Source organism: Lethenteron reissneri, unplaced genomic scaffold, assembly GCF_015708825.2.
Source record: "Lethenteron reissneri isolate LAM-NWPU_2019-01 unplaced genomic scaffold, ASM1570882v1 scaffold_1521, whole genome shotgun sequence".
In the NCBI taxonomy this organism is placed as follows: domain Eukaryota; kingdom Metazoa; phylum Chordata; class Hyperoartia; order Petromyzontiformes; family Petromyzontidae; genus Lethenteron; species Lethenteron reissneri.
Window position 1 is genome coordinate 7650 of NW_026891247.1, and position 18002 is coordinate 25651.

The 18002-nt window shown below is 50.4% G+C and overlaps 1 pseudogene; it reads right to left on the minus strand.

The window, feature by feature from the left end:
- Positions 1-4229: 4229 nt before the first annotated feature.
- On the minus strand, positions 4230-13148 carry LOC133362543 (G1/S-specific cyclin-D2-like; annotated as a pseudogene).
- Positions 13149-18002: the final 4854 nt, after the last annotated feature.

Consider the following 18002-nt stretch of genomic DNA (forward strand, 5'->3'; position numbering starts at 1 on the left):
GCGTACCTCCCCGTACCACCCACAGACTGACAGGATGGTGGAGCGACTCCACAGAACTTTAACTTCCATGTTGTGCCAGCAGGTGTGCGAGGCACAGGTTGACTGGGACTTGCAGGTCCCGGGGGTCCTCGCCGCGTACAGGATGGCCCCCCATGCAGCTACGGGATTTTCCCCATTTTATCTGATGTACGGTCGGGAGGCCGATCCGCCCATGGAGACTCAGCTGGGACTTTCCGTGCCACGGCCTAATTCCAAGTTGGCCGACCATATTAAATTTAACATTGCAAAACTGGCCGAGGCACGGGAGGCCGCACGGCTAAATTCAAGGTCTCGCCAAATCGCCAACGAGCGCTTGCGTGCACGGAAGGTGTCCGTGCACGATTGGAAACCGGGCGATAGGGCCTGGCTGCACTGCCCTCATGCACCTTTGGCTACGTCGCCTAAATTATTGAGGCCATGGCGGGGACCCGTGGAGGTCGTGCGGGTTGCACTCCCCCAGTGTGTTCAGATAAATGGGGAAAGCGCCGTTGGTACGTTCACCCCTCCCGGCTGAAACCGTTCTCGCCACCATATGGCCTTCCTTTATGTCGTGAGGACCGAGCATATGATGACCGACGACCCGGGAGGGAAATGTCTCCGCCTGATCCTCACATGTTTTCGCCTGATCCGCTCCCAGGTGTCTCGGAACTGACGGCTGCCGACCACCGGCGACCGGATCCCCGCGGCACGGGCGGTTCTTCCAGGCCCGAACCGTGCCTTCCTGGGCTGCCGGAGCCACGGACGGTCAACAGCGTCCCGTCCCATACGACGGACCGGCCAGGCAGACTCGCGCTAGATCGCGCCACTTTTCCTGACCCAATAAATGAGGTGGAGGTGCGGGACGAGTCGGCCGGATCGTCTCGTCACGGCGTTCCCCGTCCGTTCGACCGCTCTATCGTTCCGTTCAAGGAGCAAGCGGGAGGGGGATCGGGATCGAGGAGACACTGGACACGTCGGTCTTTTCAAAATAACTTTTATTGTGTTACTCGTCAGTTTGTACATAGTTCGTTGTTGTTACTGGTTAACGTCGTTGTTGTGTTGTGTTGTTGTGTTGCATTATGGTTATGTTACGGGGCACACTTGGGGAGTGGAGTTTTTTTTGGCAGCCGGGCCGGCTGCGAGCTATGTGGGAGGGGGTGATGTAGTGGTGATACGCGCTGGCAGTAGGGATCGTGTGGCAGCGCGTGGTGATTGGCTGTGTATTGGTGACGCGCGCTGACAGTGAGGGATCGTGTGGCAGCGCGTGGTGATTGGTTATGTGGTGGTGACACGTGCTGGCAAAAGGGATCGTGTGGCAACGCGTGGTGATTGGTCAACTAGAGTGGGTGCTCACATCGCGGTCCGCATAGGCTCCGTCTCCTCGGGAGCGGAGGACTATAAAAGGCGATGCGCGTGGGCGCTCGGGAGTTGGTAACCAGTGAAGACGGAAGACGGAGGAGGAAGAGATAGGGCCCTGAGACCCCTAGCCCCGCTGTCTTGTAAGGGCCGGGACCCTGTGTGGCTCAGAGGCGGGACCTTGGGACCCGCGTGCCGGACGTCCTTGTGAGGGCCGGCCGCGGGACCCAGTGGTCGTGATCCATACCCCAGCTGGGGTGGGTCTGGGAGTTCCCCTGGAAGCTATGGGGCTGGAGAGCCCGTTGTGTGTGTAGCCGGGTGGAACGTGTAGCGTGAGCTGTAGTTGTCCACACGTGTTATTGTGGCTAGGGAAAGTGTTAATAAAGGTTGCTACCCGTCAAGTGGTCTCCCGCCGTAATTTACAATATTACATATATATACCAGCTGTGAATGTGTTTTTGCCCCTGCCCCCAATGTTTTTGTCCACAATTGATTCCATTGCAAGCAGCAAATGCTCCTCCACCAGTCAACTTGCCAGACTTGTACAATACGCCCCACCCCCCCCCAACCACCCCGTTCTCAGTACGGTTCAACTTCGGACCAAAAATTCATTATTGTACCCTGCACGTACCGACAAGTTGAACAGGCGCAAGCGTGCGTGGTAACGTGGGGAAATAGAACGATTACCAAAACAGTCATTTGGCCAGGGGCGGTTTCTTCATTAGGGCGATTGGGGCGACGCACCACCATGTCATTCAACCACAGAGTCACGCTAGCCGTCACTGTGCAGCCTCTGGATATAGTCCCAATCAGCGTCATGTCACGTTCTGTGGAGTACCGCCTCTTTGGGGGCGATTTCAACTCCGGCTGAGAATCGCCCCGAGTGGCCCCATAGACTACATTCAAAGATGTTTTTTTGTCGAAAGCGGGGGCGCTCCAATGCATATCTATGGCTTCCGGAAGGGCAAGCCCTACGTGCTTACGTCATCATACGGCTTACGTCATCATACGTAAAGCACGTTTCATCCAACAATATAATTTATCGCTACCTAGTGGAATCTTTAATAAAATAAACTTGAGTGGTTTGGTTTAATAGTGAGTATATAAACAAACAAGATTGTATTGTAAGAGTCACTTTATTTTGCATTAATATTAAAGAAGTGAAGTTGCCTTTACATGCTTAAGCTGTTAATTTATTCATTGCATGGGTGGAACCTTATCCTTATCAATCATCCAGAGCATTTGCCCCCCCTGAGAGATTTTGCAGGAGCCGCCACTGCATTTGGCACGCGACTTGTTCAAACTGGTGGCAACGTTTTGTTGCGTGAGATCGTGGTAAACGTGTCGTAAACCCCCCCCACCTCCACCCGATACAGCCACACTTAGTAAGGTTGCTGTCACGTAAACAGAACGCGCCGATTTATTACAGGGGTTTCACGTTATTCGTTAAAATTCGCCAATGAAAATCAAGCCGTCGCGTGGGAAAAATGTGCCAATTTCGGTGTACGAAATCGATCACGTTGAAAACAAGCCAAAAAAATGAGAATTTTGGACGCAGTTATCAATCGTAGCATTGGCCACGAAAGCCTATGCACATTAACACTCAGCATATATTAACACGCACACGGCTTAGCAAAATACATCTCACCAGAATGGATGCAAAAAGTATCGGGCCCCAAATTTAAACCGTCAATTGAAGTACAAAATGATAACAAAAAAAACACACGAACTGATGATTTAAACGTGAAAAGAATGGCCACTTCAAAGCAAAACTATTCGTATGACCCTCAAAAACCTTCCAGTCTGCAAAACTCTGGTCGACTTTACCTACAGCCTTAAACATCGCAACTTACCGACAATCACTTTCTCCGCAATTCTCAGCAATCTACGCCTCTTAGAAGCTGCTCTTTATACATACTGTACACTCCTCTCTGTTGTGACAGTTCTTGTCTACTCACTTAAGGTGTGTAAACGTTGCTTGGCTAGACGTCTTCCCGGACACCGATGATAGGGAAACAACCAACGAAATTCAGTGGCAAGCTAACAACAAGAGTAATGTCATACGAATTGTTCGTATAATCGTGAAATATATTTCGTGTACATTTTAACGTTAAGCAAGAGATTATACAAATTTTGATTTAAAGCTTTCGTGACTGCAGGGATTCATATTCTTGGTTCTTTTGGTAAAGTCACGTAGAAGGGAAATAATAAAACAACAATAATATTAAACAATACAATTCTCACGACGTTTCGACTGCAACACAAGCAATCATCCACAGCAAGAAAATGTGATAATTTCTTGCTGTGGTTTCAAAATAAAATTTGAAAATTTCCTGCTGTGGATTTCACACCTGATGACGATTGCTTGTGTCGTATGCTAGTATTTTATTTATTATTTATCTTTATACGTGACTGGTAGGGTGTTGACTGTTATGTTATCCGACTCTCTGTTGTATTACATTTCTAAGTATACGAGATTTGTGTTTCTATTCATTTATACCTGATGACGATTGCTTGTGTTGCAATCAAAACGTCGTAGTATGCTAGTATTTAATTTATTACTTTCTCTTTACACGTCACTTTTACCAGAAAGAACCAAAGAGTCATTCAACTAAATGTCTTTCTCTTCCTGCCTTCCACCTTTTCATATTCGTTTTCTTGCAGGAGTTCAAGGCAAAAGAGGGCGGGGGGGGGTGGGGGGTAAAAGCTCTTCAATGGAAACATTAAAGCACAAGGGGCTGCACCGCCGTTGACTTTCTTCTCTCCTGATTTTCGTTGTCGCCGGGAGGATCGTCGTCGGGACGGGTCGCGGAGAACGCCTCTCCCCCCCCCCCCACACAAACCAGCGGGTGCGGTCAGAGCGCGACGTCCCGTACGTCCGTGGGGGTGCCGCCACGTCGAGCTCGTCCACGCCACTCGGTGACTGCGGGGAGCCCTGCTGCGCTGCTGCAGCTGTTGAGCCTGCGGGAGGCTCGCCCCCAGACGCCCTCCATCTGATCCTGGCAGGCCAGCAGCAGAGCTGCCGGGTGGGGCGAGAGGGATTAGCACCCCCGGCCATCATCGCCACCACCAGCACCAGCATCACCACGATCATCAGCATCATCATCATCATCAGCAGGGGCGGCCATCAATCGCCACCACCACCCCACCACATCAGCATCATCAGGGCAGTCATCATCCCACCACCACCAGCACCACCATCATCATCAGCAGGGCAGTCATCATCGCCACCACCACCAGCATCATCATCAGCATCATCATCATCAGCAGGGCGTTAATCATTGTTACCCATCGTCACCACCACCAACATCATCATCGGCGCAGCTATCAAGTGTCAAAGGCATCGATCATCACCGCGGTTGATAAATTATTAATGCCAAATGCAAGTCAACAGTGCTCCCTCCTTGGCAAGTCACCAGCGGAATGTGTCACTTCCACCCGTGGCAAAAGGCTCCCCCCTCCCCTCCCTCTGGGGAATAGAATCAACCAGTGCGCTGGTTGATTCACAACTCTGATAATGTATGCACTGTCCTTGAAGTTGATTGGTCCACACCCGAGACAGCTTTTCTTAGAGCCTAGTCTCACATGGTCCTTGAAGTTGATTGGTCCACACCCGAGACAGCTTTCCTTAGAGCCTAGTCTCACATGGTCCTTGAAGTTGATTGGTCCACACCTGAGACAGCTTTCCTTAGAGCCTAGTCTCACATGGTCCTTGAAGTTGATTGGTCCACACCCAAGACAGCTTTCCTTAAAGCCTAGTCTCACATGGTCCTTGAAGTTGATTGGTCCACACCCGAGACAGCTTTCCTTAGAGCCTAGTCTCACATGGTCCTTGAAGTTGATTGGTCCACACCCGAGACAGCTTTCCTTAGAGCCTAGTCTCAAATGGTCCTTGAAGTTGATTGGTCCACACCCGAGACAGCTTTCCTCAGAGCCTAGTCTCACATGGTCCTTGAAGTTGATTGGTTTACACCCGAGACAGCTTTCCTTAGAGCCTAGTCTCACATGGTCCTTGAAGTTGATTGGCCCACACCCGAGACCTTTCCTTAGAGCCTAGTCTCACATGGGTTGGACCTGATGACGCCAAAAAGCGCACAACTCAAAGACAACGCACCATCAGAGTATGAGAGCTCGGGGTAAAGCATTTACACCATTGGAACCTCATTTGCCAGTACAAAATTGCTCATTCACGCTTTCACGTGAATTTAGCACGTTTAGCGGTGCCCGTCACTTGTATGGAGACGTAAGCAGGGCTACGTAGTAACTATTGTGAACTTTTATTGTGAACATTCGGTCACAGTTCCTATGACCTGCACTGTTTCATTGCTTTTATGGCTTTATTTTGGTGATTTCGAAAAGTGTATTGGTTTTGCCATGTTTGTCTGTTGTAGTACAGAGTTAGACTGATGGCCTTAATCTAAGTTGTCTTGTGGTTGTTGCTGTTTGACTTGCATCCCACTGGGATGTTTGCACACAGTGTTGGTGTACGATGTTTTTTTTCTGCAATATTTTGCTGTCTTTTCTTTGATTTTCTGTTTGCACTCAGTCACATATTCACTTTAAGATGTTTTCTTGTTCATGTTTTTGTTTTCTGTTTGTTGCGGTTGCACCCGATTCAAGAGCCGAATGGCTCACAGGGCAAACCTACTAAATGAACTTGAACTAGGTTCATCTTCTAGGTCAGGGGTCGGCAACCTACGGCTCCGGAGCCGCATGCGGCTCTTTACGGGCTACTTCTTGACGATGAGTACGTATGTACTCAGATGCATTGCGGCTCTTGAAATACTGAATTTTGTACCGAATTGGAAAGAAATGGCTCTTCTTGTTATTTTGGTTGCCGACCCCTGTTCTAGGTTGTCGGGGGGCCCCTACGGCGAAGGTGTTTGCTAATGCGACGGCAAAGCCACGAATCGCTTTTGCGACCTCCGCCGCAAGTGATCCGGCACGACGTCCGACGTTTCGCTCCGTGCGCCGGGGAGAGCTTCGCCAGGAACTCGGCGGGCTTGAGAGCCAAGCGTTTGGACACGGTAGCGACCGACGACCCGGCGTACAATCCGTGGTCATTGTCAGATTGTGGCTGACGGGACGCACCGCGATTAACGTGAACGACCCATTCGGGGGGGGGGGGGGAGGGGGGGGGGCAGGCGGGATGGGGGGGGGGTGTTGGGTGGACGCGGCGGCTGGGCTCACCGCGTCGCTGTTGACGATCTTGGCGAGGGTCTCGGCGAGCGGGGCAACCGACAGGCGCTCGTCCTTCCGACCGAGCCGCGCGCCCCGCACGGCTGCTCCCACGCTGGCTGCGGCGATCATGGAGGGTGGGTACGTGGCGAACGTGAAGTCTGCACACGTACGCGGTGGAAGAACACACGCGCAGAGGTCAGTGTCCTGCATCACGTAGCGGGTGGCTTCTCCACTCACCCCTCTCCCTCCCTGGCTCCACCGAAGCAGCGGACTTCAGCACCGCTCACACGGAAAGCAAAGCGACGGTTACAAGCGGAAGGTCGTCAACGGGCGGAGGCACCGAGCCAACAAAACACAGCTGGAATCACAAACACACCTGGAATCAGAAACACAGCTGGAATCACAAGCACAGCTGGAATCACAAACACAGCTGGAATCAGAAACACAGCTGGAATCACAAGCACAGCTGGAATCACAAGCACAGCTGGAATCAGAAACACAGCTGGAATCACAAGCACAGCTGGAATCACAACACAGCTGGAATCAGAAACACAGCTGGAATCACAAAGCACAGCTGAATCACAAACACAGCTGGAATCACAAGCACAGCTGGAAATCACAAGCACAGCTGGAATCACAAGCACGGCTTCTCTCTCCGGTCGGTGGAGTCGGCAGAGTCCCCGATCCGACACGAGAGAGAGACCGGAGCAGCCGGCAGGGACCCGGACTCAGAGTAGGACCCCTCTAGCCCCTGGGAGTTGTGCACCCTGTTGTGTGTGTATTGTAACAGCTTAATAAACCCTGGCGAAAGCCCCGAACTTACCTCCGTCTCCGAGTGCGTCCGTGAGAGCTTCTCTACGCATGTATGCCGATGATTTGGTAATAGCTGCTCATTCAGAAGAGGAGTTGGAGACGCTGCTGCTGAGACTGGAGCGTGCCACTAAGAGGTGGGGCCTTACCATCAGCCCCATCAAAACTAAGCACCTGCCTGGGTATTTTATACCATCGGACACTCCACCCCCACAACTCCCAATTGGTGATGGGGCAGTTGTGGAGAGAGTGGAGAGTTTCCCATAACCTGGGCAGTGTGCTTATGACCGGGCTCCAGTTTATCAGCAGAGGTCTCACTCCGAATCAGACTCAGAGTAGGACACCCTAGCCCCTGGGAGTTGTGTATCCTGGTGTGTGTAATATTGTAACAGCTCTACGCAAGCATGCACACGTTTGACAAATTACCCGTGGAAAAAAAACACTACTTTTCAAAAAACCCACACGTTTAAAGTAGGCTCAAGGAAAAATGTCTGTGCATACCGGTGGCACAGAGGGCGATGAAGGTGTACGTGTGCTTGCGGAGGAGCTGAAGCTTCTCGGCCGGCACGGGCAGCTCGCTGAGGATGTGCTCCAAGAAGTCGTGCGGCGTTACGGCAGCCAAGTCCCATCTCAGCCGGCACAGCACCAGTCGCTCCATGTCCTGCCAGACGTGGAAGAAGACGCAAGAAGGCGTTACAGCTGGGTCTGCCGATGTTTCATCCGGTGCCCCCCACCCACCCACCCACCCCCGAAGCGCCGATTTTTAAAATCCTTTATATTAAGTTCGCTTGCTTGCGTGCTTGCTTAGGACCGTGCAAATCTTTCGGTCGTTTTTTTAACACACTTCCCGTGATCCAATCGAGCTGACATTTTGCACACAGACTCGTTGTGCGTGACAATTTTCGTGAATTTTTCCCCCAAAATTTTACACTGTTTAGGGAATTTTTAAAATCCTTTATATTAAGTTCGCTTGCTTGCGTGCTTGCTTAGGACCGTGCAAATTTTTCGGTCGTGTTTTAACCCACTTCCCGTGATCCAATCGAGCTGACATTTTGCACACAGACTCGTTGTGCGTGACAATGCATTTTCGTGAAAAAAAATTCCTAAATTTTACACTTTTTAGGGAGAAATTTTTTAATATTTAATTACCAATTGTTTAATGCTGCGAGACAATCATCTGACCCATAGGTGGCAGCCATCTCAAGCCAGAGGACGAGATGACTCTAGCCGCTCCGATGCCACGCATATAAAGGATTTATAGTGAAAAACTTTGTTTTTACGGGTTAATTTTTTGACAATTTATTCTTTTCGAGGAAGAGCGCGCAGGACTGTGCGAGGACGTCGGAAGATGGCGGTTTCATATAATTTCTTTCAAGTTCCAACGGCTAATATTGTAACAGAGCGGAATCATTATAAGCTCACTAAATGGAAGAATTAGACTATCGGAACCTCATTTGCCAGCAGCAAAATATGATCATTGGTTTTTTATTCCCTTTTATCTGGCAACAAAACTGACACCTTTTTTTTACAAGGAGTCGTGTTTGCATTGACCGCAATACCTGCAGTCGTAATGCAAACAAAAACACAACTCTGATAATGTATGCACTGTCCTTGAAGTTGATTGGTCCACACCCGAGACAGCTTTCCTTAGAGCCTAGTCTCACATGGTGTTGGACCAGATGATGCCAAAAGGCGCACAACTCAAAGACAATGCACCATCAGAGTATGAGAGCTCGGGGTAAGCATTTACACCATTGGAACCTCATTTGCCAGTAGCAAATATGATAATTGTTTTTTACCCTTTTATCTGGCAACAAAACTGACACCTTTTTTTACAAGGAGTCATGTTTGCATTGACCACAATACCTGCGGTCGGAATGCAAAGAAAAACACAACTCTGATAATGTACGCACTGTCCTTGACGTTGATTGGTCCACACCCGAGACAGCTTTCCTTAGAGCCTAGTCTCACATGGTGTTGGACCAGATGACGCCAAAAGGCGCACAACTCAAAGACAACGCACCATCAGAGTATGAGAGCTCGGGGTAAAGCATTTACACCATTGGAATCTCATTGGCCAGTAGCAAATATGAGCATTGTTTTTTTACCCTTTTATCTGGCAACAAAACTTGTCAGATAAAAGGGTCAGTGCATATATTATCAGAGTTGTGTTGTTTGTTTGCTTTCCGACCGCAGGTATTGTGGTCAATGCAAATATGACTCCTTGTAACAAAAAAGGTGTCAGTTTTGTTGCTGGAAAAATTAGGTCTTATGGCTGTAGAAAATTAGTAACAGAGCAGGGAAAAGGGGAATTGAAAAGCCGCTTTGTGTGGTCGGGTTTCAAATCTCGTCACCAGCAGCTCTTGGAGTCTGATGGAGTTGTCCGTGTAGACGCACAGCTTTTCGGCGGTCAGGTGGATCGTTTCTCGGAGCTTGGAAGCCAGGAACATGCACGCGGCTCCGAGCAATTGAAGGTGGCTTTTTTTGGTCGGCATCACGGCCAAATACCGGTCCAAATAATTCATTGCCAAGGTGAAGACCTCCTCTTCGCACCGCTGGTCTTCACATACCTACGACAAAGTTGCGCGCCGAAAAGGGAAAAACAACACGCGACTCCGGTTAAAAAAGGAGATCTTTTGTTTTTGCAAATACAAAACGGCAATCAATAACGTTGTGTAGTCTTCTTGGTTCTTTCGGTAAAGTCACGCAGAAGGGAAATAATAAAATAATAAAAATAAAACATATTTTCTTTTAATGAAAAATTCTCACGACGTTTCGGCAAGCAGCCGTCCTCAGGTGAAGAACAGGTCTGTCGGGAAAGACAGCGTCTGAATGAAACACCACCAGGCTTGGCAGCGTATATTTAAGCTGGGTTGGAGGGGGAAGAGCGCCTTGACAAAGGAATTTGCATATCAAGAAGAATTTAGCATATTTATGGGAAATGCAGCTTTAAATCGAAATTTAACGTTGTGTAGCTTAACATGTGCAGCATAAATTCAAGATGTTGCAAACCCCAAGTGAGATAACCAAGCGTGTATATTACACGCACACCACATATGCAACGTGTATACATATTTTCAAGCAAAACCTTGGATTGCGAGTAAACTTGGTCTGCGAGTGTTTTGCAAGACGAGCAACATTTTTAAAAATAAATATTAATTTGATAAACGAGCGAGTGGTCTTGCAATACGAGTAGTACATGTAGTGTACGCTTTGTCTGCAGAGCGTCACGTGATCACAACTGATGAACGAGTGCTTTGGATTACAAGCGAACGAATTATGCTCAAAATCCAAGGTTTGACTGTATTTAATGTTGGCTTTTGTTGTTGTGGTGGTTGTCGTTGTCGCAAGATGCATTCAAGCGACATTGTTAAGCGATGACACGAGAGAAAGATTGGTAAGCGCTGGTGACAGCAACAGGGGCTTGTCCCTGGCAGAAGAGAGACGGTCCCTGAATTCCTGAGACACGTTCGCTCCGAAATGAATTCAGGTCACAGTCGCAACAATCGGGCCAACCAAAGTGGGGGGGGTTGGTGGGTTGGTGGTGCGTGGGGTGGGACCCTGACCCCTGACCCCCACTCTTTGTGTGTGTGGGGTGGTGTGGTGAGACCCTGACCCCCCCCACCCAGCCCCACCCTCCATCCCCACCCTCCCCTCTCCTCCAACCCCCCACCCAGCCCCAGCCCCTCCCCACCCTCCCCACCCTCCCCACCCAGCTCCACCCTCCCCTCCCCACCCAGCCCCACCCTCCCCACCTAGCCCCTCCCCACCCAGCCCCACCCTCTCTTCTCCACCCAGCTCAACCCTCCCCATCCAGCCCCTCCCCACCCAGCCCCTCCCTCCCCACCCAGCCCAACCCCTCCCCTCTCCTCCAACCCCCCACCCAGCCCCAGCCCCTCCCCACCCGCCCCACCCAACCCTCCCCATCCAGCCCCTCCCCACCCAGCCCAACCCCTCACACCCCCTACCCAGCCCCACCCAGCCCCTCCCCTCCCTCCCCACCCAGCCCCTCCCTGCACGACGGACACAATAATCCCCTGTGGGCTGGTGTAACCAGGAGGTTCCTACCGGTACCAGGTTGTTTTTTTATCCTTTTGAGTTCAACGGAGATGCAAACCACGCCGTGTTTGCTGCACTGTCTGTAGCTGTGTGTGTGCGCGTGTGTAGCCACTAATGTTGACAACGTACATCACTAACACACACACAATACATCACTAACACAGACACAAACACGTGTTCACGTTCACAATTAACGACGCGCATATTTTATTTCACGTTACCTGCATCTACAGTATACAGACATTAACTAATGTATCACTCGCGGCAAATATGTACACGTGCACACACAGACAAAGATCCCCCGTGTAGCCTTAACTGACTGTAGGGGAAAGTGCTGTTAGCGAGTAGCACCTATGAAGACCGGAACGGCACACGAGGGGGTGGGTGGCCAGCACCACGCCCGACCGCCTTTGTCTCCCCAGTGGCGATATTTACACACCGCACCAAGTACTCATTTGAGGCTGAGTCGACCTAGGGGAGGCCCAGGACCGGTTCAGATAATCGTCACTGGTGTTGGCCGTGAGCGCTATGAACCCACTCACCCCCCCACTCACTCAACCCCCCCACTCACCCACTCACCAACTCACCCACCCACTCACCCCCCCCCTCACCCACCCACTCACTCTCCCCCACTCACCCACCCACTCACCCCCCCACTCACCCCCCCTCTCACCCCCCCTCTCACTCCCCCCCACTCACCCACTCACTCACCCTCCCTCTCACCCACCCACTCACTCCCCCAGACTCACTCACCCCCCCCCCTCTCACCCACCCACTCACTCCCCCCACTCACCCACCCTCTCACCCACCCACTCACCCACCCATTCACCCACCCACTCACCCACCCATTCACCCACTCACTCACCCCCCCACTCACCCTCCCACTCACCCCCCCACTCACCCCCCCTCTCACCCACCCACTCACCCACTCACTCACCCCCCCACTCACCCACCCACTCACCATCCCACCCACTCACTCACCCTAGTGATGGTGGTGGTGATAGTGATGATGATGATGGTGGTGATAGTGATGGTGGTGGTGATAGTGATGATGATGGTGGTGATGATGTTGGTGATAGTGATGATGATGGTGGTGATAGTGATGATGGTGGTGATAGTGATGATGGTGGTGGTGATAGTGATGATGTTGGTGGTGATAGTGATGATGATGGTGGTGGTGATAGTGATGATGATGATAGTGATGATTATGATAGTGATGATGATGGTGGTGGTGATGATGATGGTGGTGGTGATAGTGATGATGATTATGATAGTGATGATTATGATAGTGATGTTGGTGGTGATAGTGATGATGATGATGGTGGTGATAGTGATGATTATGATAGTGATGATGGTGGTGGTGGTGATAGTGATGATTATGATAGTGATGATGTTGGTGGTGGTGGTGATAGTGATGATGGTGGTGGTGGTGATAGTGATGATTATGATAGTGATGATGATGATAGTTATGATGATGATAGTGATGATGTTGATGGCGATGTTTGACGTTGATGCCACCACGCTACCTCCAGCATCCACGTGGCGAGCGTCCTTCTCATGAAGGGCTGGATGTCGGTCTGCACGCCGCACTCGAAGTACGACGCACTGGGCACGTATCGCTCCTCCAAGCTCAGCAAGTTGGACAAAACCCTCTTGTCTTGCAGGAGGTGGGGATCTACTAAAGCCCTCTTGATGCCAGCTGCCTCGCCACACATCAACTCCATTCCTTCTGGGGTCGTGGGGGGCCCTTTTCGTTACAAGGTGGTGGTGGTGGGGGGCGGGTTGGTTGATGGTGGACTGTCCCTTCTTCTTCTGCTCCAAGAATGATTTTTTTTTACACGAAAGATGAAATATTGTAGGAGTCTGAGAAATCGTCGTGGATTTCAAATGGTCGGTTTGAAATGTAATAGCAGCTGCAGCAGCTGCAGTATTGATGCTCTTACTGGTGTAACAGGTTCCGGAGACACTTGTAGAGGTAACTTCTTTATTACAATACAACACTCCAACAGTCCTGATACTCTGCTACAGCTTAGGTACACAGCCTAGCTACACAGCCTAGATACTCTACTCTGGCTACGCTCCGGAACTCGCCCTCACAAGGTCGTAGCGTCGGGAGTTCCAGAGTCCCAGCGCTGGCTCTCGCAGCATCCCAGGGTCTTCAGATGGCTGGTCGTGGGTCTTGGGTCTTGAGTTACAACTGGCCCCGATCGTCCAGGGAGCTCCGCTTATATGCCCAGTCCCCAACGAGGGGTGGGGCCGTGTGCGCCACCAGACATCCCACAGAGCACACACAGCCCCCCCCCCCCCCGTTGGCGGCGCCCAGAGGCTTAAGCGTCTGGACCCCCTGGGAACCCAGCGCCTGGCGCCCAGGGGATTACGCGTCTGGACCCACCTGGTGTTGTGTATGTACCCGCTTTTTATTTTTTTTAATATTATTTTTTTTAAAGAATTATTCTGCCATCATATATAATATTGTTTTTTTAATAGACACGGGGCAACGTGGAACGAACACGCCCCCACACTTCCACAGATGCGCGCATACCTCAATTCAAAGGAAAGACGGCATGAAAGAGGGTAATCAAGGTCATAAACTCCCCGAATTTCACACAAGAGGGTTCATAGCGTAGCGCTAACTGCTGCACCACCGCTCCCCACATACACATGTGCGTACAGACACACACGTACACGTGCGTATGTACCTTCCGATGTTTTTTACGTGGGGGGGGGTACAAAGCAACGTCTTTGTTTTATTGCATCGCAGCAGCAGCAGCGGGATCAGAACGACGATGAAACAGAAATTGTTCGTTAAAGACGAGCAAATATTTGCAAGCCGCACATCGACTCTGTGACGACTCGGAGCCGAGACGGAGCCGGTCTGCAACACGCGCGCGTGTGTGCGCGTGTCCCTGGGACCCCCTAGGGTCCACTCGGCATAAAATGAGTAAAATGTGTGCGAAGTGTTAGAAGCATCGACACTGGGGAGACAAAGGCGGGTGTGTCGGTGGCCACGTCGCGGCCTTCACAGGTGCTACTCGCTAGCAGCACTTGCCCCAACAGTCAGTACAGGCTAGACGGGGGATCTTTGTCTCTGTGGTGGTTCCTCCGCTAATACAGCGAGCGGCGTGCAGGCTGAGTGGCGTGGGGAGTGGAAAGGACGCTCTTATCTCTGGCCAGAAAGCGTGTTTGCTTTGCTAGATTCTGCAAATAAACTCTATTGTTTCGCTCAGAATTATGGGAAATCCTTTCATCTTCTTGGTTCTTTCCGTAAAGTCACGTAGAAGGGGAAAAAACATAATACAATTATTATTTTAGAAGGGAAATAATAATATAATAAAAATAGCTAAATAGTTATATAATTAAAAAACCGTCATAAATTTATAATTTTAGAAGGGAACTAATAAACTAATAAAAAGGAAACATAATAAAATTAATTATATAATATTAAAAACCATAATAAAATAATTATTTTAGAAGGGAAATATTAAAATAATAAACATAAAACATAGTAAAATTGTTATATAATAATAAATACAACATAATAAAAGAATTGTTTTACAAGGGAAATAATCAAATAATACAACTAAAACATGATAAAAGAATTATATTATTATATTTTTTTAAATAAACATAATAAAGCTATTATTTTATGATGTTTTGTTTTTATTATTTTATTTTTTCCCTTCTACGTGATGACTTTACCGAATATAACCAAGAAGATGAATCCCTGCAGTCACGAAACCTCTAAGTCGAAAATCCTTTCGTTACGATTCACAAATTAAAAAAGAAATCTCCCTGCATCTGCATTGACGATCTGGACGCCGGTCTCAGCCTCCGCACAACCACTGCTGGGTGTGTGTCGCCGCTACAAGTCTCTGTGTGTGTGTCTCTGTGTGTGTGTGTCTCTGTGTGTGTGTGTCTCTGTGTGTGTGTGTGTCTCTGTGTGTGTGTGTGTCTGTGTGTGTGTGTCTGTGTGTGTGTGTCTGTGTGTGTGTGTCTGCTGTGTGTGTGTCTGTGTGTGTTGTGTCTGTGTGTCTGGTGTGTGTGTCTGACTGTGTGTGTGTCTGTGTGTGTCTGCGGTAGTGTAGCGGTTAGCGCGCTGCGCTATGAACCTGGCGACCCGGGTTCGATTCCCGCTCACGGCTAACACCAGTGACGATTATCTGAACCGGTCCTGGGCCTCCCCTAGGTCGACTCAGCCTTAAATGAGTACCTGGTGCGGTGTGTAAACATCGCCACTGGGGAGACAAAGGCGGTCGGGCGTGGTGCTGGCCACCCACCCCCTCGTGTACCGTTCCGGCCTTCATAGGTGCTCGCTAACAGCACTTGCCCCTACAGTCTGTTAAGGCTACACGGGGGATCTTTGTCACTGTGTGTGTGGCATCAGCACGAGGAAGACAAAGACGGCTGTGCGTGTTTCTAGCCACAAGAGCCTCCAGCAGAGGCACCACGCTGCCCTGACAGTCTGCGTGGGCTGTGGGTGGAGTTGGACGTGGGGGTGGAGTAGCCAAGTGGTGGACAATGTCAACGAGGGCCCTAAAGGGGGGGGGGGGTGTGGAGTGGCCAGCACCACGCCCGGCTACCTTTGTGAAAATCTAAAACACGTCCTGTGCCACCGCTAGGTCAACTCGGCCTGAAATTGTTGTTCTAAGACATCGTCACCTGGGTGGGGGTGAAGGCGACCCGGGCGTGGTTCTGAGCACACACACAGAGACACGAGACGCCGTGACGCCCTTGACAGGCGCTCGCTCACAGCGCGTGCCGCCAGCAGTCTGCGTGATAGAACAAAGACAAAGATCCCCCGTATAGCCTTAACAGACTGTAGGGGCAAGTGCTGTTAGCGAGCACCTATGAAGGCCGGAACGGTTACATGAGGGGGTGGGTGGCCAGCACCACGCCCGACCGCCTTTGTCTCCCTACACACCGCACCAGGTACTCATTTGAGGCTGAGTCGACCTAGGGGAGGCCCAGGACCGGTTCAGATAATCGTCACCGGTGTTGGCCGTGAGCGGGAATCGAACCCGGGTCGCCGGGTTCGTAGCGCAGCGTAGCGCTAACCGCTGCACCACCGCTCCCTAATAGAACACACGCTCATTCACACACACACACGCGCATAATTGTACATACGTGTGCACATGTACACAGAGTCGTGTATGATCCCATATTTAAGTTTGTGTTACAGTGGGATATCTGTTAACAACACCAACGTATCGTGAATATGCAGAGGATAATTTATATGTATTACAACTTAATTGTACAATGCATCGATGTACATTCTAGATTTGAAGCTTTCGTGACTGCAAGGATTCATACTCTTGGGTTTTTTCGATAAAGCCACGTAGGTGAAAAATAAAGAAATAAAAACATTTCTTGAAATAATAATAGAAAGAAAATTAGTATTTTAAAAAAACTAAAAAATATAATTTATTTTCTATTTTATTTTTTACCTACGTGACTTTAACGACAGAACCCAAGAGCATCAATGTAGAGCCTATAGCGGCACGAACACACATTGTACAACGTCTATAACATGGTAAGTACATCGCATCGTATACATCCACGTAACACAGTCTTGTACCATTCATAAAACAGCTACAGATACATTACAACGATCCCCCCGTATAGCCTTAACGGACGCTAGGGGCAAGTGCTGTTAGCGAGCAGCACCTCGTGATTTTGAATGGAGGGATGGAGGTGGGAGGAGGGGAGCCGAAAGCCCCTCGACAAACATCCACTCCTGCCAGGGTCAATCATTCACCCGTGTGCTCTCTAGGCGGGTCAATCATTAATAGTGCACCACACAACTCCACCCACCCACCCACTCGCTCACTCGCTCACATCCCACATTCATTGAAATCATCTCGGTTTCCCGTCACTCTCGTAGAAGCGGAGCGTTGGTGAACCGAGCTGATCCATGCACCACCAGCACCACCACCACCAGCACCACCAGCACCACCACCAGCACCACCACCACCAGCACCACCACCACCAGCACCACCACCACCAGCACCACCACCACCAGCAGCAGCAGCAGCATGGCCCCAGGATTTCTCTCCGCACCCTCCCTCCCCCTCCTGCACAGCAGCAGCAGCAGCTGTATGAGACTGGCTCCATCTCTCCTCGCCGCCGTTTGCATCGCCGCCGTCTTCGCGGTGTCCGCAGCTCACGAGGGTAAAGCAAAAACACGAAACGACGCGGCTCTCTCTCTCTCTGTGTGTGTGGCTCCGCTCAACGATGGCTCTTTCAAGGCTCCTCCCGCGTGTCTCTCTCGTTACCCTGCGTGTCTCGTCAACTCGTTCGCCGAGACGGAGTGTGTACGTGTGTGTGTGTACGTGTGTGTGTGTGTACGTGTGTGTGTGTCTCTGTGTGTGTGTGTCTCTGTGTGAGTGTGTACGTGTGTGTGTGTACGTGTGTGTGTGTGTACGTGTGTGTGTGTACGTGTGAGTGTGTGTACGTGTGTGTGTGTGTCTGTGTGTCTCTGTGTGTGTCTGTGTGTGTGTCTGTCCGTGTGTCTGTGTGTGTCTGTGTTTGTGTGTCTCTGTGTGTGTGTCTGTGTGTGTGTGTCTGTGTCCGCGTGTGTG